Source organism: Ursus americanus, chromosome 28 (assembly GCF_024610735.1).
Source record: "Ursus americanus isolate L20-20 chromosome 28, mUrsAme1.1.p, whole genome shotgun sequence".
Taxonomy (NCBI): domain Eukaryota; kingdom Metazoa; phylum Chordata; class Mammalia; order Carnivora; family Ursidae; genus Ursus; species Ursus americanus.
The window spans coordinates 6280589-6308318 of NC_142154.1; the positions used below are offsets into that span (position 1 = coordinate 6280589).

General features: G+C 47.5%; 1 protein-coding gene across 2 annotated transcripts in view; it reads right to left on the reverse strand.

Moving 5' to 3' along the window:
- ABHD2 (abhydrolase domain containing 2, acylglycerol lipase) overlaps positions 1–24968 on the reverse strand; it is a 101810-nt gene extending 76842 nt beyond the window's left edge. For both annotated transcript variants that reach the window (XM_087856650.1, XM_045813008.2), the window contains exons 1-2: positions 24841–24968; positions 354–452 (exon numbers count right to left, since the gene is read on the reverse strand). The gene's annotated coding sequence lies outside the window, so the exon portion shown is untranslated. The remainder of the gene's footprint in view (positions 1–353; positions 453–24840) is intronic.
- Between the last annotated feature and the right edge of the window lie 2762 nt (positions 24969–27730).

Here is a 27730-nt window from a genome sequence, read left to right on the forward strand (position 1 = left end):
GGGAGCCCTGCCACCTAAGCCAGTCAAACCGACAGAGATAAATATCCAAGATGCTGCTGTTCGTTAGTATGGATTTTTAAGTCTAGTGAGTGAAGGGCCCCAAACAAGATCCAGCAGGATTTCCAAATCTCTCTGACATGACTCTGGTAACCTGCTCTTTCCGTCCCCTTTGTTGGAAAGAGAACCGAGAAACGCAGCAGGTGGCTTTCCCAATTTCCTTGTTGGTCAAGAATTGAAATTTTATGGAATTAAAAAAAGAAGTCCCTCCCTCCCTCTCCACTTCCTCTCACTACTTCCTAACATAAGGGGAAGTGAGGAGGAGAAACAGAAATAAAAGTGTGGCCCATACATACCTATGTCCCTTGTTCCTCTGCTGCAAATACGAGCTGTCCTTGAAGAGTTGCACAGCCGGGCCGCTCAGGTCAGGTCTCTTATTCAAGTTAACCTAAAAGCTGAAAAGATCAGATGGTCACATTCTAAAGGATGAGAAAGAAGCAATTTAATTAAAATAAAAGCACAGTCTAAATGGCTCTTCATTTCCAGTCTTTGGGGAGAAAGACCATTTCTTTCATTAACACATAAGGCCACACTCTTGGCCACTTGGCCATCTGAGCAAAGCTGCCAGGGGACGTCTTGTGGAGCCATACACTGACAGGCTCTCCGCTTTCCAGGATGAGTTATCTGCGGCGTTCAGAACTCTGGCTAACGCAAACCCATAGGGTTTTCACACTTTATCTTATAACGTCATCTCCAGAAACGCCTGAGCGGTATCATCTGGGCGATGGAGGAAATAACTTATTAGCAAGGCCTGAGGTCAAGACAGCAGTGGGGGACGCACACCTAGTCTCCCAAACACAGAGCAGTGACAGATGAAATGTGAGCTGGAGAGAGAAGGATGTGAGCACGGACGGGCTCGGAAGCCCGGCCCTGGGAGCAGAACAGCGCTGAAAGCCTGGAGTGGGAAGCCACAGTGCCTGCCAGGTCCGGATTGGGGCTGGGGGCCGGGGGCTGGCTGTGGAGGGGGTGCCAGGAGCTAAAAGTGCTCTCTGTGAGTGGGGACCCAGAGCCGGGCCCACTGTGCTGCAAATGCATGGCTTCCAAAGCAGAAAACAGAAAGGGGTGGGGGTGGAGGGGACAGCTGGTGTTTATACAGCACTACCTGTATGCACCAAGCCCTGTCTGTGCTATTTTGCCCATGCCATCCTTACTGCACCCTGTGGAGCCAGCACTAGCATTATCCCCATTTCACAGACGAGGAAACTGAGGCATAGGAAATCCGAGGGACTTGCCCAAGGCCACCCAGCTAGTAGGTCGAGAAACCAGGATTCATATCTGGCTTCAGAAGCCCTCCTCTTCACCACCATGCTGTGCTATTTGTTAAGGAGGAAAAGTAAAGAGAGAGAGAGAGAAGCAGGCAAGAAAGAAAACCGATGGGACAGAAGACACAGAGGAGACACGAGCGCCTCGCCCAAAGTCACACAGTGGTGAGAGCAGAGCTGGGATCCGGGCCCGGCATTCTCTGCTTCCGCCACATCAAAACGACTCAAAAGGAAAGGAAAGCCACTCGAAGGGGAGACACAAATAACCCTCAGAGTACTCTTGTTCAACCCCAAACTTTTATTATTTCTTCATATGCAGAGCCAAATTAGCCACAGAAGACCAGGCTTTGTTGAGGTGGGGACCAAAGAGCAAAGTCTCCAGCCACATCACAAGGCACTTGACCTTTCCGGGGCTCGGCTGCCAACTGGAAAACAAGGATTGAACAGCCCAAAGACCCTAAATCAGCAGCCCATGGGATAGCATTGTGCTTGACTAGCATTTAAAAAAATTAAGTTCATTAGCTGCCAAGTTATAAACACCACGGGACTTCAGATAAAAATCTGAATTTCTGGTTTCTCTTGAAAAAAAAAATCGGAAGATTTGGCAACACGGAACTTGCGTTCTCACTTGGCAACAATGGATGGAGCTGAGAGGCGGCTGCCCCCTCCAGACTGGGCCTGCGACCTTTGCACTGCCACAGTTCCCACCACTCCCTATCGTGGTCCGCAACAGCAAAAGCCCCCCTCCAATCATTCATGGTGCTGGAGTGGTTCCTGCGGCCATCGAATATGCGACCCTTGGAGAAGCCTGTGTTAAGATCCCTCTGGCCCTGAATAAGCCTGTACTGACCGAATATTCAAAACATATACTAATCAGCATATTTATAAATGCTAAATTCACAGAAAAAATTATGGAAAGACAGAGTGGTACATAAAATGGGATACGTTTTGTTGTTATTCACGCTGATGTTTATCTACACCTTGAGTTTTTCCACAAACCATTTGAGACGGTTTCAACAAAACGCTGAATGGATATGCATGTAGAACAACCCAGAAACGTGGCAGATGGCTGACTGCTTCCCAAAAGTCTCTCCTTCTTCCTAGTAACAGAGACCTGTAAAATGGGCCTGCCTCACTGGAAAAAACTATAGCTCCCAGCTGCCCTTGCAGGTAGATGAGTCCATGTGACCAAATTCTAACCAATTCTGAAGGTGCTGGTCTGATTTCTCTGAAGCCTCCTTAAAAGGCAGGAGGTTAACTCTTCCTCCACTCTTTTCCCTTCATGTATCCCTGGAATGCAGATGATGTCGCTGCAACCCCAGCAGCGATCTTGGGCCATGAAGTGACCTTGAGTTTGCTCTAGGAGTCACATTAAGAGGACTGCATAGTAGAAAGACAGAAGTCTGGGGTCCCTGATGATTTCATGGGACCACCATGTCAGACCCAGACTGCCTGCCTACCTCTGGGTGTCTTTTATGGGAGAAAATAATCCTTTGCATGTGTAAGCCACTGTTACCTCTAGACTCTTCTAGTCTGCAATTTTTTTAAAAAGCTATTATTTATTTATTTATTTATTTATTCATTTATTTATTTGAGAGAGAGCGAGCGTGTGAGTGGGGAGAGAAGCAGAGGAAGGGGGACAAGCAGACTCTGCACTGAGTGCAGAGCCTGATGTGGGGCTTGACCCCGAGACCACAACCTGAGCTGAAACCACGAGATGGACGCTTAACTGACTGAGCCACCCAGGCGCCCCTAGTCTGTAATTTCTAACGATACAGATGGAAATATTATATACTCAAATCTTTCTGGATGCTACAATCACTGGGCCATTAGAGGACAGGTAATTTTTCTTTTTTCTTTCTTTCCCAAAATTCATACTGATAATACCGTTCTTAGAAAAAAAGCTTTGGGGGCGCCTGGGTGGCACAGCGGTTAGGCGTCTGCCTTCGGCTCAGGGCGTGATCCCGGCGTTATGGGATCGAGCCCCACATCAGGCTCTTCCGCTATGAGCCTGCTTCTTCCTCCCCCACTCCCCCCGCTTGTGTTCCCTCTCTCGCTGGCTGTCTCTATCTCTGTCGAATAAATAAATAAAATCTTTAAAAAAAAAAAAAAAGCCTTAAAATAGCAACTAACAAAATCTAAGAAGGAATTATGAACATCTAGACAAGAAAAATACCTCTGTCAACACACACAACAATTATGGATGTGAGTAAGCCTAGAACGGACCTGAGCTTTCTGACTACAAAAGCAAAGAGGGAAACCCAGTCAAACCCCTGGCTCTCCAAAGTGGAAAGAAAGGTAACGTGTATTGTGCTCTTATCCCAGAAAGCATGAAGATACGAAGGGGAAGCAGGGCTTTTCTGGCACAGAATCACTAAAAAAAAAAAAAAAAAAAAAAAAAAACCAAACACGGCTGCGGGACTTTATATAAGGGGACCTTGAGTGATGTGATAGGCAATGTCCTCCTACAACGTTTTTTAATAGCAAATGCAGTAGAGAATTAATTTCCTCAACCCTCAAAAAACGCCAAGGGTTTTAAATTGAATTCAGTTCAGCGAAGGCAATCCTATGACAGATTTGTAATTATTACTGTCCAAATACGCACCCTTGATCCGAGGCTTGAACCTCAAGTCCCAAGAAGCAGAGCAGTTCTACCACATGTCCCAGGGCCACCTCCCGTCACCTTCAGTAGCTCAAGAACCCAGCCACCTACTATGTGCCCAGCACTAGGCTACATACTGAGTTGGACCACAATGAAGTAGATTTCTCATTTTAACTGGGGAGAAAAGAAGTTAATTTTTAAAAAAATTTTTATTTTAATTTCAGTATAGTTCACATACAGTGTGATATTAGTTTCAGGTGTACAATATAGTGACTCAACACTTCCCTACAACACCCAGTGCTCATCACAAGTGCCCTCCTTGGTCCCTATCCCCTATTTCACCCAGCCAACCGCCCACCTCCCTGCTGGTCACCGTCACTGTGTTCTCTACAATTAAGAGTCTGTTTCTTGGTTTGTCTCTTTCTTTTTTTTCTTTGTTCATTTGTTTTGTTTCTTAAATTCCACACGAGTGAAGTCATATGGTATTTGTGTTTCTCTGACTGACCTTTCACTTAGCATAATACTCTCTAGCTCCATTCATGTCGTTGCAAATGGCCAGAGTTCATTCTTTTCAATGGCTGAGTAATATTTCATTGTATATACATCTATACCACATGTTCTTTATCCATTCAACTACTGATGGACACTTGGGCTGCTTCCATATCTTGGCTATTACAGATAATGTTGCAATAAACAAAGGGGTGCGTGTATCCCTTTGAATTAGTGTTTTTGTATTTTGGGGTTAAATAGTAGGGCGATTAGTGGATCATAGGGTAGTTCTATTTTTAACTTTTTGTGGAAGCTCCATACTGTTTTCCACAGTGGCTGCACCAGTTTGCATTCCTGCCAACACTGCATGAGGGTTCGAAAAGAAGTTTATCTTAAGGCTATTTCTACTTTACAAACTTGGGGACAAGAATAAATTTGTCTAGGAAAAAATTAAGCTGGGAAAGACTTATGGAGCAGCTAGGTCTACAACTGGGACTTGAGTATAGGATTTAGAAGAAACATGTAAGTGTGAGAAAGAGTGTGTACGTGTGTATGTACAGTTTATATGAATTATAAATACATATTTAATACATATATTAAATACATATATGTGTGTGTGTATAAAACCAGGCATTAATTAACTGGCAATTTCAGAACAAAACCCTTGACATTCATTTTAATTTATCTTGCTGCATTTGATTTTATGGTGTTCTCTCTTTCCAAGTTCGACCTGCCACAAAATATTAATATTCTGAACTTGTTCCAGACGTAACAAAGTAAGCTGCCATTGTACTATTTTGTGTGCCCCCTCTCCCTTTTCTGGGCTGGCAAAATCCGGTTAATATGAATATCAGGCAGCCCAGGTGGGGAAGAGAAGGCACACAGAATAGCAGGGGGGCTGGGTGTGCGCAAGACGGAAAGGAAGCATTGCCCCAACCCCCCCCCCCACCTCCACGTCCTCGAAAGGAAGGGCTGGGCTCACCGCATACCAGAGAGCCGCACACCTCTCCTTCTCCCACCGGTCATTTTATAAGTGGATGTACTCATAACATGCTGTGATTGATAGTTAAAATTCCACGTGTAGTCTCGCATTAACAAGGAAACCCAAGGTGCAAGGTGCCGCAAATGCCCACCCATAAAGGAACCTTCAGCAGTGCCTTAGTCTCTAGGACGTGCTGGACTAGTCTTTCCACCAATGCGAGGGCCCAGGCGTCCCACTGCTCTCCCATGGCTAAGGGTATTATTTTGAGATGGAGACACAGATGCAGGGAGAGATGGGGCCCCTGGGCTGGGAGAAGCTCCAGCCTTCGGGTTCTGAGACCTGGCCTGCCCTGCTCCTTCCTAGCCAGTGACCTTGAATAAGTCACTTAACCTCTCTGGGCCCTAAAGCCCTCACCAGTAAAATGAGAGGATTAGGTTAGAAGTAGATGATGCCAAAGGTCTCCTACAGCTCAAAATTTCTGAGATTCTAGGGATAGAACTGCAGTCCTTGGCTAGAGAGCACAGGAAAAACTCTGTGTGCTCCGTAACAAGAGACAGCCCCCCGCCTGCCAGCTTACTTTGTGGCCCATTAACAACCAACCTCCCAAGAACGACAACCCTCATGGCCTTGGTTCTTCCTTCAAGTAAGTTAAACAGTTATACATTTTCAGCTGTGCCATTTATGCCAATGATTCTGTCAAATTCCTTCCACCTGCATGGGTGAGCGATGATTTCAGCCTCAGAATATTAATGTTCACTGACGATACAAAACTTACAGTAAGGAAAGAAAGAAAAAACCGAGCAGAGACCTCAAACACAGAAAATTCATTACATGGTGTAATGGGATGCACGGTGTCCCCCCCAAAATTTACATCCTCCTGGGACCTGTGAATGTGACCTCCTTTGGAAATCAGTCCTTGGCACATGTAATTAAGTTACGATGGGGTCACACTGATTAGAGTTGGCCCTAACTCCCTGACTGGTGTCCTTGTAAGGACCGGGAAGTTTAAACAGAGTCACAGACATGCAGGGAAGAACTTTTAAAGGTGGAAGTAGAGACTGGGGCGGAGCATCGCCCAGACAAGGAATGCCATGCATTGCCACCGACCCAGAGAAATGAGGAACAAGGCATGGAACAGACTGTCCCTCCGAGCCCTCGGGAAGGAACCCACCTTGACGACACCTTGATTTCAGCCTTGCTCAGAACTGTGAGAGAATATGCCCAAATTACCTCTCAGGACTCCGTAGCTCCCCCCCTCTGTCTTTCCAGGCCGAAGAGACCCTCTGCCACGTCCTCTTGAAAGGTTCCTTGTTACCCAGACAAGCTCCAGCCAATTCGGACCCCAAGCAGCTAACTGACGAGAACACTCACAGGCTACTTTATTGACACAATACAAATGGATTCTGTGCACAAATATTTATTGGCTTGGCTTCTTTGCCTCTGTGATTCAGCTGTCAGACCTCCCTTTCCTCTCCTAGTACCAGTGACTTCTGGAAGCCCTGAGACAGGCATCTGGGGAGGGGGTGTCTCCCACCCCTGGAACCCAAGAGGACCTGACGAATAAGCTTCAGTACTTCTGTGGGTCCCACGGCAAAAACCTCTTAAGGAAAACCAAACCGAAGCAAACTCCTCAAGAATTCCTCTATTCCCATTGGACTCTGGTGTGCGTGGGGATTTCGTTTAGCACCGGGCCCCGCAGTGAGATGGCCCAGTGTCAGATCCTGGCCCCACCAGTTGCGGAGCTTGTCCTTGCTGCAGGCTGACCGCGTTGACACAGAGATGGTATTTTATAACACTCCTGGCAGACGGTAAGTGCCCCCAAATATTTGCTGTGCCATCAGCACTACTAAGCTCTCCTCCAGTTTTCCTTAGTAAACTCCCCGATCTGGCAGAGGTTACCCCAAACGATATTCTTCCCCACCTGACACAGAGGTACAGTGAGGGGTTACTTCGATGACAACAAAGTAACTGGCTGGCTGACTGGGTGGGCCTCCTCCAACAAGTCTGAAATTACCCCCAGGACACACTCTTCTTGATTCTTCTAACCCGGAACCATGTTAAACTTAGTGAATCACTGGATAGTAAATGTTCTTCACCAAGTTTTGTTAACAGTTCCAAGATGCGTTCTTGTTTCTGTGCTAAAAGGGGTTCCGGCAGTGCACAGCCCGGAGCCCTCGCTCTCGGGCTGGTGTGTGTGGGGGTCCCTCCTTTCCCACAAAAGGGGCTGTCTCCTCACCCCCACCCCTTCCTGCAGGTAAACCTACTCTTGCCTGGCTTGGCTCTGCTGACACACCTCTTCAATGCCCTGAAATAAGAACCTAGGCCAGCCCTGGAAACCTCTGACAGGCTCTGCTCCTCAAAACAGCCCCGTGAGTAGTGTCAGGAGGACAGCAGAAGGCCACAGCACACTGGTGACGAAAACCTCACGTCACCCCAATCCGTTGGCCTTGGTGGTGGCAGCTTAGAAAAATGTAGTTGACCCTAGATGGAGAAAGCAGGGAAGAAGAGGGCCAGTTTCTCCCCCACTTTATGTGCCATTTAACTGAAGAAGTCAGAGCAGTTAGAGAAGAAAAAAATAATAAAATAAAATAAAATAAAATAAAATAAAATAAAATAAAATAAAATAAAATGAAAAGCAACTCCACAGCAGGAGAGAAACAAGCCCAGAGCAGAGAAAAACCCAGCCATCCACTCACTGCCACGGGGCTGGGACGAGTCAGAGGCATGGCCAGAAGGCACCAAGGGACATCCGGGTCTACCCAGAACTGTGCCCTTCAGACAGCCTGGGCTGACTCAGGCCCCGTTCTCGCTCACAGTGAGGTTTCAATGCCTTGGGTGAGCCCCTCTGCCAGCACCTCACAGAACCACCTCTCGGCATGTGCCTATTCTCCCAAGGAAGGTTCTGTTGGAGGAGACCTCAGGGTAACCACCTCAAGCCCGAAGTGATGGAGAGCCCCGGCAATGATGGGGCCAATCCTGTTTCCAACAGATGGCACGAGAAGTTTACTTATTTCTGAATAGTGAGCACTGCAGACCTCGACTCGATGTCCTTCACAAATCAGACAGGGTGGCCATTTGGCACGCTGTGTGATGGCGCTGGGAAGTGGCTGAAGGGAGGGACACAAGGCCGCAAGGAAGGAGAAAGCCCCTTGGTGATCTAGTGAACAGCTCTCACAAACCAGGTGTTACGAAATGAAGGGCCTATCTGAAGTCACACACAATTTGAAAAAAGAGAAGGGGAGGAATTTACAGATAACTCAATACATTTATGTTAACATTGTTCTCAGTCACGGCCACAATTCAGGCCTTGAGACTGCCTCTTTGTGTGAACTCACTCATGTGTTAACTGTTCAATTTAACCATATTCTTCCACAAAGTCATAGGGTCGCACACGCAACCTGCTGAAATTTTGGAAAATGTCCTACAAGTTCCTGGTAAGAGGAAAGTTACCCTATGCGAGCAAATGCGAACCTCACATTTAAATGTCAGGAATGGCTACTAACCCACGAGTTTTCCCGAAAGAAAATCACTAACCTAAAAATAGCTGGAGATTGAGTCACAGTTAAGCACGCACATTTAACTGAGCACTTTTACAGGTCCTTACTCAAATACAGACAGGAGGCTGGCCTCTCCCCTTAGTGAGCAACCCTGCTGAAACAGTGCCCTCCTTCCCACTGGGGACGAAGGGGTAAAGCACTTGGGAAAATCGCCAGCAAAACTGTTTTCTCTCCCACAGGGAAACCGTTCAATCCTTACCTGAGAACAAACAAAAAATCATAATCCAGGTGTTTCCTCTATGGAGAGCCTAGAATTTCCTAAAAGGACAGACACTTTAATGAAGATATCCGATAGCTGTATGCATCGTGTTAAAACACCTATACTCTAGGGCGCCTGGGTGGCTCGGTCGGTTAAGCGTCTGACTCTTGATCTCGGCTCAGGTTTTGATCTCAGGGTCATGAGTTAAAAAACAAAACAAAACAAAACAAAAACTTACGCTGTAAGTAAATTCTGTAACATCAAAAGCAAATCTCAGTTTGCCAGAACCCAAGAAACATAAGCGCCCAGTTTCCTGGAGTTTTTAAGAGAAGGGTACAATTGAAGAGCCTCTCTGGATTTATTACACAAAAGAAATTTCCTGGGAACAGTACGGCTCCTGCCCAGTCTTCTGTGTCTGCAAACAAACTACCAGAAGAAGGAAACTGGAGAAAATGGCGGGAGGGCAAGACCTAACTTGTGCCTGGCACTGGCCTTGACTGAAGAGGGAAGTTTCACCCAGAGCTAAAACAGGAGACTTACAAGCTACCCTCAGACAGAAAATAAAAGTAACTGGGAATCCCCATTTCTGAACATTCTGGATTCCCAAGGCCCCTAGGGCCAGAGCAGAGCACAACTACCTGGCTAAGACATCCAGACTGCACACCCCACAATGAAAGCATCACACATGCAGCCCACGGTACCTCTGGCATTAGCCCTTCACCATGCAAGTGTCAAGAAGTAGACGTGTGAGAAGACCTGACCAGCAGGTCAAGCCCCTTGCCCCTAGGGCCCCAAGGGAGAGAGACTTTGCCCACTGGGCTACCTCACCAGCCCTCCAGCTCCTCCTGGCTCTGTTTTGATGATGAATTCGGTTAGTTGTGGGAGTGAGAGCTCCTCTCGGGGCTCAGCCACCAGACCCTTTAACACAGGCCTAGAAAGCAGGAAAGGTTCTGGGATCTTTGCCCTTCCAAGGCCAAAAAGGTTCTGGAGGCAAGGGTATACAATGTGCATGCATCTTAAAGCATGCTTAACTTATTTCTGTTTTATAAATACCTCAGATGCTGTGAGTAGAAACAGGATCTCATGGCAGCTTAAAGCAGCAGGCCTAAAGGTCACATGGATTTCATTGTGACAAATGCCCAAGGCTTAGAAGACAAACTCCACTGGTTAAATGCTAATATGAAGGACTGACTCACACTCAGGCCCTCGGGCTAAAAATGAAAGAAAGGATATTGTGAGAGAGTCACCACCTGGTACTAAACAAGCCAGCCCCTCCATGGAGGCCCTACCTAGCTTCTGCCACTCAACGGAGCCTCGTCCCCAGCTTCTAGGTCACAACCCAAGTAGAAGGACCCAGAGGTGCTGGATTCTGGCTGCGAGAAGAGGGAAGGGATTCCATTTGTGTCTCCAGACCAGTGGCTTCCAGTGGCATCTGGAGTTATTCTCTCCTCTAAACATGCTGTGCTGTGCAACTCCGGGCAGATCACTTGCCCTCTCTGGGCATTTTGAAGCTTACCCTAGGAGCTCATGAGCTATAATCAAACAACAGATTTTAGAATCGGACAACCTGGGTTTGAGTTCAGATTCTGCCAAATGACCTTGGGTGACCCTGAGTGAATGATCTAAGTTTTATGAAAGTTTGGTTTTTCTTCTATAAAATGGGAGAGGGGAGGTTAAACACTACAGGTTATTAAGGGAAAGTAATTAATGAAATTAAGTAGGTTAAAAAAAGCTTTATGATTATGAAATATCCACAGATATACTCAAGATAAAGTTTGTAAAATGTCTTGAGCTTTTTAGAGGAAAGCTGCCTTATTAAATATTTCAAGATTATAAAAATGTTAGTTTTAAAGCAATAGCTAGGGACTTTAGATACATGAAGAGCATGGAATTGGTCCCCCAGGCTGTCCTGAGCTTGGCTTTATCAGATCCTTTACCGATGACACTGAAATAGCTAGAAAAATAAAAATTCAAAAGTTCTAAGACAGGAAGAGTTGATATACTTTGAGGTCTCTGCTAAATAGATCACTTTTCGAAGTAAACAGACAGAAGTGGGTTCACACCCTCCCATGTTCTGTCTCCTCCTGCATCCAACACAAACATCTCACTATTGTTCAGGCCTCTCCCAGTCTTGCCTCCTCCTTGGGAAGCAAGCTTTCTCAGCCTTCTTTAAGGCCCAAAGGCAAGTCCCAACGCTACCGCGTCACCCAGCCGCCTCCTCTGGTTTTTGTCTAAAGCTTACCCGTATCAGCCACGCATCATCTCAAACTCCACCTTGGGCTACCACCACCCCACGCCACAGGAGAGGTCCACACAACACTGTGTACCGTAAGGTACGTGCGTCTCAGCCACTAGCTCACTTTACAGGGAGGAAGCTCCTCTCCTGGGCTTCCCCCATGCGCACGTGTCTCCTGAGAGACGAGGAACCAGCCATCAAGGAAGATTCTTTCATCAGAAATGAGGGAACTGCTTCTCCATAAATGGAAAAGAGAGTGATCCCGTTTCTCAAAAACTGATTTATCTGTAAATTGGAAGCACCCTCATGGATAAAGCGGTGGCTTGTAAGTGAAAAGGACAAAACTATCCCCCTCCCCCACCAAAAAAAAAGTGTGTTGATACCACGGGGGTGGGGAGGATGTTATGCAAATCCACACCCCTCTTTTGACCTTCCACCCTACGCCCCAAGGGTACCGAAGGCATTAGCTTCATTCTCAGCTCGGTGCGGACTGCAAGGGCAGTATAAAACACGGCATTCAGGGAATAATTGGGAAATACTGCAACTCCGTGCGTATTTAATTAAGTACGGGATCCTAAAGAGCCAACCACAAATACTAGAGGAATCCAAACAAAGGAAGGAGAAGGAAGGAGGTGGGCTCAGATAGCGAGGGACCCATGGGAAGAGGGGGGACATGAGAGAAGATGAGAAGCAGGGTCGGGCGCAGACATCAGGTTGGGCTCTTGGGCTGAGCCAGCCAAGGTCCAAGAATGCCGGACAGTCAGGAGACAGGCAGACAGGGCAAGAGGGACGGGTTTGGGAGCAGAGGGAGTGAGTCATTGTGGAATGAAGCTTCGGGGCTTTACTTACAAGGAGAAGATGGTGCCACACATATCTGGCTGTGGCCGCGTGCGCTGCGTGGGCACACTGAGGGTCTGGGGGCACGTGGCAGGAGGTGTGAGAAGCCTTTATTTAGTTGGCTCCGTGTCACCCAATCCAAGGGACGTTGGACAAGCATTGTCATTTGCCATCTGACTATCACTGCAAGCCCTCGATGGCATCCAAATCGTTTTTCTTTTGTTAAGAATAGTTAACACACAGGGGCGCCTGGGTGGCGCAGTCGTTAAGCGTCTGCCTTTGGCTCAGGGCGTGATCCCAGCGTTCTGGGATCGAGCCCCACATCAGGCTCCTCCGCTAGGAGGCTACTTCTTCCTCTCCCACTCCCCCCGCTTGTGTTCCCTCTCTGCTGGCTGTCCCTGTCAAATAAATAAATAAAATCTTAAAAAAAAAAAAAAAGAGTTAACACACAGTGTTAACCACGCAAAGAGTTTTGTATGACCCGCTGAACTACACAGGAACCTTCATTTTGGGGGCCTTCATAAGGCCCTAAAAATCATACCGTTTCCCACCTTTGCATTTTGCAAACACCCTTTCATAACTAGAAGATTTCGTAACTAGCCTCATCTCCCCATAAAAGTAATGATTCATATTCCTTTTGTCTCTGTTGGGGACTCTGGTCCATGCCCTTCTAATTCAATCCTCATGGAAATTCTACACAAGTTTAAATGTAATGGCGTTGCGCATGCGGTGGGGCACTCCGTACATATGCACTGGCTGAGTCCGTGGGAAGGCCTAACGCCTCACCATTCTGATCCCTCGAGCAGAATTTTCTCACCAGGAGATTATTACACTAGGCTGAAAGGTACAGGTCTTCGTGAGTAACTGCCACATTACTGTGGAGCAAAAGAGAAAGCTCAACGTGACCCGGGCTGTCAGCAGCTTTTGGATATTTTAAAGAACATCTTGGAGTTCAGGCAAATAATTATCCATCTAAATGAAAGTTTTCCCCTTTCCATCACTCAGAGAAGCTACTGTGTGATACCATATTTCTTTTACTGTTTCCCCTTGTTTGTCTAAAGCATATCTTAGTAGGTTCAAAGAGCTATAAATCAATCTACTTCAAAAACTGGTCACACATAAAGAAAGAGAATCCAAAGCCCCAAACGGGCTGTTTTAGGTAGCAGAAGGAAAGGTACCCAGAGAAAAGGCAGACAGAAAGCTACTCGTTGATTGCTGGCAATCAGCTAAATACCGAAATACCATTAGAAGACTCACAATTTCTTCTAATTCTTCCAAAACACCCAATGCAAAACTGTCTATGGTATTTTCCAACACACATGAGCTTATGACATAATCCAGAAAATACAAACTTGAATACAATTAATCCTAGGTTAAGCTAGATTGAAATGTTGGTGGAATTTTTTTTTAAGATTTTATTTGTTTAGGGGCGCCTGGGTGGCTCAGTCGTTAAGCGTCTGCCTTGGGCTCAGGGTGTGATCCCAGGGTCCTGGGATCGAGCCCTGCATCGGGCTCCCTGCTCCACTGGGAAGCCTGCTTCTTCCTATCCCACTCACCCTACTTGTGTTCCCTCTCTCGCTGGCTGTCTCTCTCTGTTAAATAAATAAATAAAAGCTTAAAAAAAAAAGATTTTATTTGTTTATTAGAGAGAGCGCACAAGCAGGGGGAGCAGCAGAGGGAGGGAGAAGGAGAGTATTCACTGAGCAGTGGACATGGGGCTCCATTCCCAGGACCCAGGATCCAAAGGCAGACGCTTAACCGACTGAGCCACCCAGGCGCCCCGGAACGTTGGTGGAATTGTAACACAGGGATCCTTTCTGGCATCGATGGAAAATGGTGAAATCCCTCCTCAAATATCTATGGTGTCTGAAACAAGTCTGTGTAAATAGGTCAGGACGATTGTTGTGACAAAGATTTCTACTTCATCGAGATGCTTTCTGTGGGTGTGCGCTGACGTCGGGGTAGAGGCCACTCACAGCAGGGTGGAGAAATTCACAGGCTTTGGGGCCAGACAGACCCGGCCTGAAGGGCAACTGTCCCACTTACTGATGGTGTGACTTCGGGCAAGCCTCTTAACCTCTCTGCATCTCAGTGTCCTTACCCATTAAAATGGGGTAATAAGAGTGTCCTGCTATTACCATAAAAACTAAAAAGGCAAACACAGTGCTAACTCCGCAGTGGTGTCCTCACCAGAGAAAGCAGAGGAGGAGGGGCTGGCTTCATCTAACAAGCTAGAGAATCACAGTCCGGAGCCCCACGTCTGGCGCGTCAAGCCTGGTAAGTCCAGCTCCCAGACTTGCCTGTGAGCGATCATGACCGATCCAATCTAACCATCTCCTACGGGGACAAGTGGGTCCCACGTGTACACACTCCTGTCCCCTTTCCAAACCATGCGCTTCTCTGTCGGCCACCCAGAGAAAAGATTAAGTTTGCAAACCACAGGTTAGGGTTTGAAGACCCTCACCCCAGGACCCGGTAGTGCACTCTGGCTGGTGTTAAGTCACTGCACCTTGAAAATGAAGGGGCAGAACCAGATGATAGGAAAAATGCCTACTTGCGTAGCTCTACGGTTTATCAAACACTTGTGATTTAAATACCTTACCTCAGTTATTCCTCAAACATGTCACGAAATACCCCGAAGTTGACAGTAGAGACCAATTACATAATGTGCTGTTTACAAAGTGCGTCCTCAGACATTACCTCATTTAGTATTCGCAATAGTTCTGTGAGTTATTATTAGCGTATGCAAGGAAACTGAGGCCCAGGGACCCTCCCTGTTCGAGGCCTGGGTAAGGTTCCAGGAATATACAGGAATATAGAGAGGCGAGGCACCTATCCACCCCAGAGGCCCTTTGAGGAGCTGAACGGATCCTGACTACTTCAGCCCCATTGATGGATGCTCTCTGAGCCCTCTCCCATCCAAAGAGAGCCTTAAAAAAAAATCTGCCGGGGCACCTGGGTGCACAGCAGTTGGGCGTCTGCCTTCGGCTCAGGGCGTGATCCCGGCGTTATCGGATCGAGCCCCACATCGGGCTCTTCCACCATGAGCCTGCTTCTTCCTCTCCCGCTCCCCCTGCTTGTGTTCCCTCTCTCGCTGGCTGTCTCTATCTCTGTTGAATAAATAAATAAAATCTTAAAAAAAAAAAAATCTGCCTTCCTCTTAGGAGCTCTTTGGTGGCAAAGATAAGATTTCTCTGGCAACATCCAGCTTTCTATGTAGAGTCAATAAATAGACTGATGAGTGATATTAATGATAGACCCAAGAAAGGGGCTGTGTTTTCCAAATTGGGGAAAATATCCTCGGCTATAAGCTACTTGGCATTTCCCATCATCCTATTTAGAAGGGCACGTTTTTCAATGTCATTGACAAGAGAGGGTGACCGTCTTATTTACACGACCAGAATAGAGAAGAGCATAGCAGCCAAGGCATCTGGAAGCGGAGAAGCTGAAGTCCACGGTGGGAACACAGTGCAGGCCACACAGGGAGCCCGCTGTGAGGAGCCGGAAGCTCAGCAGGCATTGATGGACCGTGGCCTCCGGGCCAAGCGTGGGCTGATGGTGGGGAAGAGGGTGCGCAGGCCCCAGGAAGGGCTCGATAAATGTTTGCTGACCAAATGAAACCCTCGAGTACAATCACACGCTCCTAGGAATATTGTGTTTCCCTCAATTTTTAGGGAGAATAATGTCATAATTAGATCCCTGAGAAAGTTGACAGGATGAAGCATGATGCATGTGGAAATTTGCTAAAACACATCATTCCACAAGAAGTGAACAGAAGCAAGGATCAAGACAACATACACAAAATGCTGCCTGTTATATAAAAAAGAAAGGGGGGGGCGCCTGGGTGGCACAGCGGTTAAGCGTCTGCCTTCAGCTCAGGGCGTGATCCCGGTGTGATGGGATCGAGCCCCACATCAGGCTCCTCCGCTGGGAGCCTGCTTCTTCCTCTCCCACTCCCCCTGCTTGTGTTCCCTCTCTCACTGGCTGTCTCTATCTCTGTCGAATAAATAAATAAAATATTAAAAAAAAAAAAAAAAGAGGGGCGCCTGGGTAGCACCCAGTCCGTTGAGCACCTGACTCTTGATTTTGGCTCAGGTCATGATTTCAGGGTCATGAGATATGAGCCCCCCATCGGGCTCCGTGCTGGGTGTGGAGCCTGCTTAGGATTCTCTCTTTCCCTCTCCTTCTGCCCCTCCCTCCCTGCTCGCACTCTCTCTCTCAAAATAATAATAATAATAATAACAATAATAATAAAATCTTTAAAAGAAGAAGAAAAGCATTTCTGACATTTTAAAACAATCGGGAATTTGACCTATCTGTTCAAATAGACGAACCAAATGATAGTTGATTGTAAAGAATCACTGTTACTCTTTAAAGTGTAATAATAGTTTTATAATCATGTTTAAAGGGACCCTTATTTTTAGGTGGTATCATGGAAATATTTATAGATACAACAACATGATGTTTGGGATCTACTTCCAAATTAACATGGGCTGGGGAGTGGCTAGGAGAACAGAGGAGTCGGGGGGGTCCTGAGTTGATCACTGTTGAAGCAGGTGATGGCACGTGGGGGTTCACTATATGATTCTAGTTCTATATATCTTTCAAATTCCCATAACAAAAGCTAATGAATGAATGAATGATTATTTAGCTACACTACAAACAGTCTCCCGTAGTCACTGAGGCTCAAGTGCGTGCCCAACTTCAGAGATCATCAAGACTCCTTTGTCCTGGGGCGCCTGGGTGGCTCAGTCGTGAAGTGTCTGCCTTCAGCTCAGGTCATGATCCCAGGGTGCTGGGATCAAGCCCCGCATAGGGCTCCCTGTTCAGTGGGAAGCCTGCTTCTCCCTCTGCCCCTCCCCCTGCTTGTGTTCCCTCTCTCGCTGCCTCTCTCTGGCAAATAAATAAATAAAATCTTAAAAAAAAAAAAGACTCCTTTGTCCTTGGGATGATTATGGTAAATAACAGTCATTCCCAGTAAACAGTCGCAGGCTGCTCCCACTACAGTGAGCAGGTCGTGCAAATCTCAACAGAAAATAAACTCCAAATTTAACTCCACAACTCAACCAGCAAAAAGAACCAATGAAATCACCTCTGGAGGGCTCCCTTCTACTAGTGTGGACGCTCAGTGCCAGCTACACGTACAGACAGGCTCTCATTGAGGCAGGACACCAATGAGGCAAACTAGCTCCGCATTTCAACCCAATTAATATTTCCAAAGTGCTCGCGCATGGAAAGAGCTGCGCATGACACAAACATGACTGGCAACCTCAGTCTGCTCCACAGAGCTTAGGGCTCCTACGCTGGGGTTTTTTAAACTCAGGTGCTAGATGGCCCCCTCTGAGGGGAAAAAAAAAATAGTCCTGCCAGCTCCCCTGAGGGCTTTTGATTCAATTCTTAAATTTTTGTTAGTTCTATTCAATTATTATTTATCATACTATTTCTTAAAATGTACAAACATAAAACTCGGCACAAACTTCTTTCTGCACTTTTACAATGATGGGGACCGAGACATATGTACAAATAAATACAAATAATATTGTTCAAACGGTAAAGATCAGATTAACTGCATTAATACAATGAGGCTGATGCCATTTTTAAAAAACTTTTTAAGTGTCTTTATTTTTAAGTAATCTCTACACCCCCCGTGGGGCTCAAACTCACACGAGTCTGAGATGGAGAGGCACAAGCCCTTCTGACTGAGCCAGCCAGGGGACCCTGATGCCATTTTTCAGACTGGAAATCCCACGACCATGTCACCGTGTTCCTGGCCCCTCCTGGGCAGGTCCTGTGGGTGAGCACCAGGCACAGTGTGACAGCTGCATTCTTGGGTCCCCCCCTCTCTGCTGGGAGCGCTGCTGCAGCCTTCATTGGCACCGGGCTTTGTGCTATCCCCTGGCTGCCCCTGACACTACTTATCTTCTCCACCCTAAGTCCTTCTATCCTCTTCTCTGTAGCAGTTTACCTGGCTCCAACTCACGGGAAATTCACACACAAATGGGGGGCACTGAAGCCGTATGGCTAGACCCAGACACAATAAGGGATAACCCGATGATCCAGGACAGGCTTTTGAAATGCTTCCAATTATTGTTAACATGAAACCAAAAAGTCTGAATGTTCTTAATTTAAGGAGAACCCAGCGGATCTCTAGGACATATCCTTGACTTGGGATGGAATGGTACGGTGTTAGAGTAGAGCAAAAAGTGCCGTGGGGACGCAGATGAGAAGTCACAATCTATCTCAGAAACAATATGAGCCACCACCTGACATGGTAACTCGAGAATTTAATAAGTTTAAGCAGATGCTTCAAAAGACTGATGTGTAAATTCACTGGAGGGTCTCAATTCCAATGAGTGGCTGGCATCCTGTCCCAGCCTCCCCCTCTCCTTGTCCTTAAGAACCGCAACCTGGCACCGTAGACATGAACAAATCAAGACCCCACGGCGCACTGGCTCATATCGCTCTGAGGTGCTCCGACTACGGATCAACAGGTGTGGTCCATACCACCTGAAAACACCGGGCACAAACCCACACCAAACACTGCCACGACTAGGCCAGCTGTGGTCTGGTATCCCAGCAAGATAACAGCCAGCACTGCTTAAGGAAACCAAAAAAGTAGAAACTTCCTTGAACAGAATCCTCTTCTTCAGCAGCCCCCCGCCACAGCACCATGACTCCATCCCCACCTGCTCAACCTTTTGATCAATTAACACATGTTTGGTGTTAAGACATCTTTTCCCAAAAGATGGCAACAACAGGGGCACCTGGCTGGCTCAGCTGGTGGAGCCTGCGACCCTTGATCTCGACGAGGTCGTGAGTGTGAGCTCCACGTTGGGCGCGGGGCTTACTTAAAAATAAACAAACTGGGGGCACCTGGCTGGCTCCGTTGGTTAAGCATCCGACTCTTGATTTCAGCTCAGGTCATGATCTCAGGGTCGTGAGATCCAGCCCCAAGTCAGGCTCTGTGCTCAGTGTGGAGTCTGCTTGTCCCTTTCCCTCTGCTCCTCCTTGTTCTTTCTTTCTTTCTCTCTCTCTCTCTCTAAGATAAATAAATAAGATCTTTAAAAAAAAAAAAAACAAATAAATAAAAAGATGGCAACACAGGAGATGACAGGGCTTTTTTATTTCCTTCTCTGAAAAGGGGAAAATTTGGCAATCCCATGTTGGACTTCCTTTTTTTTCATGCTCTGACATGACTAAGGGAACAGTACATGAATACACGTTTGGACTGACTGTGTACAAATGGGGCGATTTTCAAAGCTTCTGTTTTACCCCCAGGACACCGGGAAAGGCATAACTGATAAGGCCACTTCCCTCTCCTATCACATAGCACAGTATCCGTGGTACAACTGGTTGATAATGTGGACACCCAGCACTGAGCAAAGACCAGAAAGCAGTGACTCCAGATTAGACTGGCTAAGACCTTGGTGGTTCAATTTGATTTCAAGGTGACTCTTTTTTTCTTTTTTAAAGATTTTATCTATTTATTTGACAGAGAGAAAAGGAACACAAGCAGGGGAAGTGGAGGAAAGAGAAGTGGGCTTCCCGCTGAGCAGGAAGCCTGATTCAGGGCTCGATCCCGGGACCCTGGGATCATGACCTGAGCTGAAGGCAGACACTTAACGTCTGAGCCACCCAGGCGCCCTCAAGGTGACTCTAAATTAGACTCGGAGGTAAATGAAAGCACGATGAAGATTAAGGCACATTTCAAGAAAAGAGGGAAGCAGAACAACAGGCAAGATCTGGGGGCCACAGAAGACCACAAGACCATGTTTAATTCTGTGCAGTTATATAAAACATGAATGCAGCCATAGAAAATTCAAATAGGAAGAACCCCGAAACCCTCTTCTTCGAGTCACCGTCACAGAAAGCTTGGCCAGGCCATATTGGGTTCAGACCTTGGACATGGTAAAGTGGTTTAGAGAATTTGGGAAACACTCCTAAGAACAACCAAAATCACATTCCCAAATGTTGCTTTAGGAAAGATGCTTCACAGAGGCGCAGGTGGGAGAGCTGGTTTTTCCTGGAGGAAAGGGGTGGGGCACTGAACAAAGCTACCCAAACAGGAAGGGCAGTGGTGAGGTGCAGGGTTCCTTCCCAATGCTCTGGGGCAAGGACCAACGGAGCCAGCCCCACGGTGCAGGAGCCGGGGTTGATGTGACAGAGGTGCTGGCAATTCTAGTACATTCTGCCCAGAGGGCAAGGTGAAGGGCCCGAGGTCCACTGCTCCTCATTCTCCAATGCTCCCACTCTCCCACCCTAGGATGACCTTTAAGAGGAGCACTCCACCTCACCTGGCCTCTTAGGCTTAGAGCGACGATGGGATGTAGGGAAGAAAGAGAGTTGCCCCTAAATAGCCATAAAATGCTTTAGGATCTCCATGCGAGGCTGATGCCTAAGTAAGACTGGTTCTTAGCATCCTTAGAAACGGAAAGCAGACATCCAAAACAGACCACCTTCATAAAAAACGACACCGGAGCTCTCTTTCCATACTGCCAAGAAACATTAAGTGGAAAAAAAAAAAAAAGCAAGGTTCCAAATAGCATGTATAGCATGCTACCATGTGTGTGAAAGGGAAGGGGATGATAGTGATGAATTCGCTAATGGATATATATAACGTCCTAGCTGTGCACGGAACACCCCTGGAGGATGCGGAAATCAGGATCATGGTCGCCCCTTAAGGAACAGAAGTAGGTAGCCGGAGTCAGGGGCGGACGGAGATGTGTTTACTGTCTCGCCTTTTGTGCCTTTCGAATGTTGTCATTCGTCGTGTAAATGCATCACCCATTTTTAAAAATTTGAATGAAAAACATGAAAAACGTGTTCAATGTAAAGGAAAAACAGAACAGTCCTTATGCAGCAAACGGAACACACCTGTTCATCCGGACAGCTGTTTTCCTGGCGCACACCAGATGCCCCGTTTGTTGAACTTAATGAACCTCTACTTAAAGGCAACAAAAGAAAATCAGAAACAGGGCAAACCCAAGGGTATCGATGTTGCAGTTCTCTAGTAAGCTCTTTACCTGTCTGCTATTTCACTATTACAAAAGATCAGAAAAGGGGACCTTGCAAGGGGTCCAGTGCCCAAGCTTCACGGATAACAACAGGCGTGATCATCTGTCCACACCAGCCATTTTATAAAAAGAACACGTTTAATCCAAAAAACATGATGCCCTGGAACCCAGACCACAAAAATAAATATGCAGATATGAAAAATGATCCTTCGGGGAGGTGACATCAGCACGCACACAGCGTTGACACAAAAAATAGCAGCACAGGGGTTAAAAATGTCCGTGCCTGGCCCAAGAGGTTGGGACGCAGAAAGCTGGTATATAAAATTCTCAAGCCAGACCACATCCAGAGGCAGCCTGAACCCCTTGGGCTTTGTTTCTGGGGACAGTTTAGTCCAAAATGGAACAGAAAGGCTTCAACACCTCATGCTCGAGTCATCCACACTCTCAAATTGGTCCAGGAGTACTCAAAACCCAGGCTGCAATAAACACCGGGCTACTGCGAGCAGAAGACCACAGCAGGAATTCTGCCACACGAAATTCTATTATTTTAGAAGTCTCCCTGCTAGGGTTTTTCAAAGAACCAGGATTTAGGCAAAAAAATAAGACTCCACCCCTGTCTCCCATAGGACCAAAGAAATTATCTTGTGTTCTGGGCAAGGGGAACCACTAGACTCTTTGCGGGCTCTGTTGGAGATGACCAGGACAAAGGTTTAAGTGGAAGAATTAAGGAATAGCAGCAAACGAGAAGCAAGATGTTAAGGAAAAGAAAGCGAGGTAGAGAGAAAGGGGCCCATATTAACACACAAAGAAACTAAAACAATTATTCTAAAATGGCTGAGCTCTATAGGATGTCCAGAAACAAAACCCCCAAACTCAGAATCAACTCTCAAGAAGGTGCCATCAATGAATCTGACAGTCTGTGGTTCATCCTAGGAAACTCACAAAAACAGATAAGGGAAACCAAAGGCGACCGGATTCCTGCTGGAAACAAAGGTGACAGGTATCTTCCAATTAAAAGGCAACTGGCTGGCAACCCGAGAGAAGGTATTTACCAAAGCCGTGAAGACAATAAAGGAAACGAAGCTGTAAGGAAAAAAGAAAAGAAAGGGAACTTTTCCAACTACAGCGAGAGGAAAAGCTGTTCCATTGTACTTGCCATCTCGTTTATTTCAAGCTCGAGAAGAGAACAGACAAACCGGTGAAGAAGCTACATTCCCAGCGGAAATCAGTCACACACTTGTGTTCCTGCCAGGCAACGCGGGCGCTGCTGGTGCTCCCCCTGCTCGAATGACTAAGTGACTTGCTTAAATGCATTTGACACACGATCCTTGAACTTCCGAAAAGCACTTAATACAGTGGCTCATGAAATCTTAATCTAAAAATGTTCACCCATTTATAATCAAGCTGCATCACACTGACAAATGGGCAGGAGGGCCAAACAGAGGGAACTGATATTTGGAAGGGTGCTGTGAAGACTGGTATTATCAGGGACTTTGTTTATCACTTTGGAGGATTTCTTTCCCTCTTTTTAAAGGGAATAAGAGAGATTTGTCGTCTGAAAGCAGTGCAATTACAAGGAGAGGACTAACAGAGAAAATGAAGGACATGATTCAATAAAAGAAAAATTTTTTTAAAATGCAGTGTGGCTTAGACAACTCCACAGACGTTTGTGCGACAATGAAATCTGGAATATGTTTAATGAATTGGGGGCAGGAGACAGGAAAAAAAATCAGTTCTTGATAGAAAATATTGCGCGATAGATGTGGGGGGAAAAAGCATAAAAAGGCAACAGAACATCCTATTTGGCAAATCGATAGTGGTTACTATGTGCCAGATATAATAACTCATGCAATCCTCAAAACAACCTTCCAATCTAAGTACCATCATCATTCTTGTTTGATAGGGTGAGCAAACAGATGCATGGAGAGGTTAGCTAACTTGCCCAAGGTTACAGCTTTAAGAAGTAAGGTTAGGATTCCAATCTGAGCACTCACACCAAAATCTGTGCTCCTAAACTCTCTGGACTCCCCTAGAATTTAAATACCAAGAATGCAAGTAAAATACGAGTCACGCACTGGCTAAATCCAGGGTCAAGAGACCATCCCTTAGTCATGGCTCTGCAATGACCAGTCAGCCCTGTGACCTCTGCAGGCCTTAGTTTTCTCATCTGTGCACTGAGAAGATGGATTAGGTGAGTTCAGGGATCTTCAGCTCTAAAACGCCCCCAAGTCCCTGCTGACCATCCACAGTCTACGGCCTGGTCTGCTTTCTGACTGGTTATTCAAAGATTAATTCATCCTGAAACAAGCAGCAAGTTATGTTCAGGTTCTTTCTCTGCCTCCTGACCTTCAGAAGATTACTATGTCCTCTCCATTCAGGCGAATGACAGGGAGTAATGAAAGGGGTACTGTATGGTTTCTCCTTTGGACTCGACTTAATGCGGTTGTAACGAAATGGCCCTGGAAAAGCTCGGGGAGCAGACCACATTAACTGTGCCAAACCTACAGTCTCCCAGGCCCCTCTCTTGAGCCTATTCTTGGAACCTGCCCTTGGATCTGGTTACCGGAATGCAGGTGAAACTGACCCACCTGGAGAGGGGCAACCAAAAGAGGAATTTGGGGGAGATTAAGAAATGCAGTCCAGGGTAGTTCTAAATACAGAGTTTCATGATGGCCAAATATACCTTATCTTCTTCGTATACTCCATTCTCTTTGCTGACACTCAGTCTTCAGAGTTGAGACCACAAAATTCATTATGGTGAATTCAACCCCCAGCTCCCAACTAACAGACCCCCAGAAACAGCCTTCTTAAGCTAGTCATTAAAGGTCACCCAGAGTGCATCTGTAAGCGGAGAAGGGCCTTACAGGTGGGTCATGCAGCCCTCCTGTGAGAGTCTTTTCTAAGCATCCCTGACAGGTGGCTGTCATCTGGCCTCAGCCTGGACACCTCCAAGGTCAAGACACCGGCTGCCTCGCTGGACAGGCAGCCGCTTACACTGCTGGACAGCTCTCTGTGGGTAAAGCCCACGAAGCGCCTAGAACAGTGCTTGGCGTGGGGCCAAGCTCAATAAGTGCGCTTCCGACTGGGTCAAAAGCTGCCTCCTTACAACTTGAACCCATCGGTCCTTGGTGCGCCCCTGGAGCTCTGAAACGCAGAGGTACCCCCGGATACCCGGAGCTGTAATCAGGCCCCTCGGCACTCTCCTTCCAGGTGCGGATCCCAGATCTCCATCATCAGGCCTGGGTCAGCAAAACCCCCTCCTCAGACCCCAGAGGTCCCAAGAGTGAGCACCGATGGAGGGATGGCTGGCAGGGAGGCCGCAATCAAGAATGTCCCCATCCTCGGTACCCGGGGTAGGAGGGGACAAAGGGCTTTCAGAAAGGCGTATCCCACCCGCTGCGGTCCAGGCTGCCTCCCTCTCCACCACTAAGCGAGCGGGCCCTCGGGACCCCTGAGGCGCCAGGTGACAGGCCCCGGAGGATCAGAGGCGCAGGCAGCGGCGCGATGGGCCGAGCCACGACGGGAACCTCGGGGCTCAGCGGTTTGGCCGGACGGATACCGGGCGCGATCCCGGCTAAGCGGAGTTCGCTCCGCCGTGGTTTTACCTGCGCGTGGTTGACTACCGCGGCCCAGCTTGCTCCCAGCCCGGTTGCTGCACCTCCGCGGCTGCCGGCGGCGCTCATGGAAATGCAGCCGGAACCCCTGGCCAGTGCAGCTCCCGCCGCTACCGGCCCCGCCCAAGCAACTGCCGCCACGCCCCTGACGACCGCTTCTGCCACGCCCCTGATACAGAACCCGACCGCTCATTGGGCGGCCCAGCCGCTGCTCTGCGAGCCCCGCGAGCTCATTGCACCCGGTGGGCAGCTCATTGGTTAGCGGAGATGCTCCTCAGAGTGGAGGCGGCACCCTCGGCAAAGAAGTCCTCCACAGTTGGTTACCTTTGGCGTCTTTAGCCCGTGGGCTGAGACGCTATTGGATAAGGCCGGCCCGGAGGGGGCGGGGAAAAGGGAGGTGGGCGAAAGGATGGGTCGTGTTTGATGTTGATGGGGGCGGGGTGCGCAGAGAGAAGCAATTGTGACTGCGAGCTTGTTTTGGGGGCTGGGTAAAGGCAGGTGTCTTGTGAAGTTGAGAAGAGGGAGGCCGACTAGGTAGCTCAGCTGCGAAGTCCGCCGGCTCCAGGCGGACCCACTAACTCACCTGTAGCCAAGGATACAGCGCACAACACCGGTCATGATCGGGAGAGAGGAGGGGGGGATAGTGAGTCACCGAGCCGCATGAAGAGGAAAGGATGTGGAGACAGCAGCCTCTGGCTCCTTCCAGCTGGGTTAGGGTGATGGGGACATGCAGGGCTGTGTGGACCTGTCACTGTCCCACGGCCCTTCCAGCCTTCAAGATAACCCTAGTCCAGTGGACGCAGCCTGGAGGAAAGTAGCCTTTAGAGTCAGACCTGCTGTTGACTTAGACTAGTTGCATGGTCTTGAGGAAGTCACTTAACCCTTCTGCATGCACCCTGATTTCTTTGGCAACTGGGAGTAACAATAGTAGTTGACAAAGAGATTAAGTAAACTTGGTAAGCACTACTAGTGCCTGGCACTCCGCAGGCGTTAAATCAAGACTGGTTCGCCATCCACTCACCTCCAGGGGTCCATGGAACTCGGCCCAGTTCTAAAATTCTATGAGCCTGAAACTGCTTTTGCAGTGGCATGTGCTTTACCAAGAATAGACCACTTGACTGACTTGAAATGCAACCCCTTTTAAGGGTGGACAGAGCCAACCTACCAGGGCACCATAGGGCTGGAAGAGAGAGAGAGCAGGGGATGAGATGGGAGGAGCATTTAGTGAGAGAAGGGAAGTATTTGTAGCAATGTTAAATTTTTTTCCAGCACATTTCAGGATTATGACAAGGAAAAAATGGAATTTTCCTCCTCCTGTTCAGCCTTCCAAGTGTCCAGTGGCTCAAGTTTCATGGAGGATGACCAAATAACCCTTCGAAGGCTGATAAGCACTGAGCCAGAAACCACTGCATAAAATCTTTCAGGGACTCCTGAAGCCCATCCCCATTCTGAAGGCGTGGAAGTCCTAGAGTGTGAACAGAAACAGCCTCTTTGGCCTGAATTTAGCCCCAGACCCTTTGGGTCTGCCTTTGAGAGAACCCACACCCAAGGTGTTCCAGGGCGAAGGAGGAGAAAGAATCTTTTGCCAATGCTGTATTTTTCAGTCAGTTGCCACCTTACCATAAAAAAAAAAAAGTTTCACTTCAGTAATTATTTATTCCTCTATATTCTCTTCCAGCTTGGAAAAGAAAAACCCAGGCTTCAGTAGGACCCCCAGGGTTCTGACTCTTGTGTAACACAGCTTGGGCTACCAGAAAAGAACTTTAAATCTGTCGCCAGTTGTGTGTGTGTGCGCATGCGCGGGCACGCACACACGCGCATGAAGGCACACTTGTTTCTGCTCCATTTTTCCAGTTCTCCTGTCTTTAAATAGTACTGCTTGGTGGTCATACCATGTCTGCACACGTGCTGGGGAAACTGGCCTGTCCCAATGCCGGTCTACTCCTGCTTCTGTCTGCTAAACGAGACTGAGATGTCTCGTTAGGTCCGGCAAGGCATTCAAGTGGCTCCCAAGATCAGGGAAGATTTCTCTGGCTTGATTCAGAGCCACAGAAAGCATCTGTTAGGGGTAGATTGCTCTACTGGTTGGACTTTTTCCCCCAGGTCAGGGGCACAGCTTCAGCCAACAGTTCCAGAAAGGGACATCCATCCAGTTCAGGAATTCTAAAACACAACTGCATCACAAAGGCTCAAAAAGTTGCACGGGGGCAGGGGTGGGGGGAGCGCCTGGGTGGCTTAGCCAGTTAAGCTTTGGATTCCTATTTCGGCTCAGGTTATGATCTTAGGGCCATGAGGTCAAGCTCTGGGCTGGGCATAGAGCCTGCTTAAAAATCTCTCTCTCGCTCTCCCCCCTCTTAAAAAAAAAAAAAAAAGATGCCCAGAATGAGCCCACTTAAGACCCTTTCTCTAAGGTGATCATTTTTTAAGTCCCTCAGAAGCGGGGATCACTCAGAAGTGGGGATCACAGAATTCAGGATTTGTTTTCATCTACACTTCATTTTTGAAAATAGTTGTAGATTCGGGTCGCCTGACTGGCTCAGTCAGAAGAGCGTGCAACTCTTGATCTCAGGATGGTGAGTTCGAGCCCCACATTGGGTGTAGAGATCATTTAAGTAAATAAAATTATATAAATAAATAAATAGTTTAAGATTCACAGCAAAATTTGGTAGAAAGTACAGAAAGTTCCCATTTATCCATCCCCCAACATAGGCAGGATTTTTTTTTAAGATTTTATTTATTTCAGAGAGAGAGAGCACATGAGTGGGAAAAGGGACAGAAGGAAAACGAGAGACTTTTAAAAACTCAGACTCCGAGCTGAGCACAGACCTGAGGTGGGGTTTGATCTCACAACCCTGAGATCATGACCCGAGCTGAAATCAAG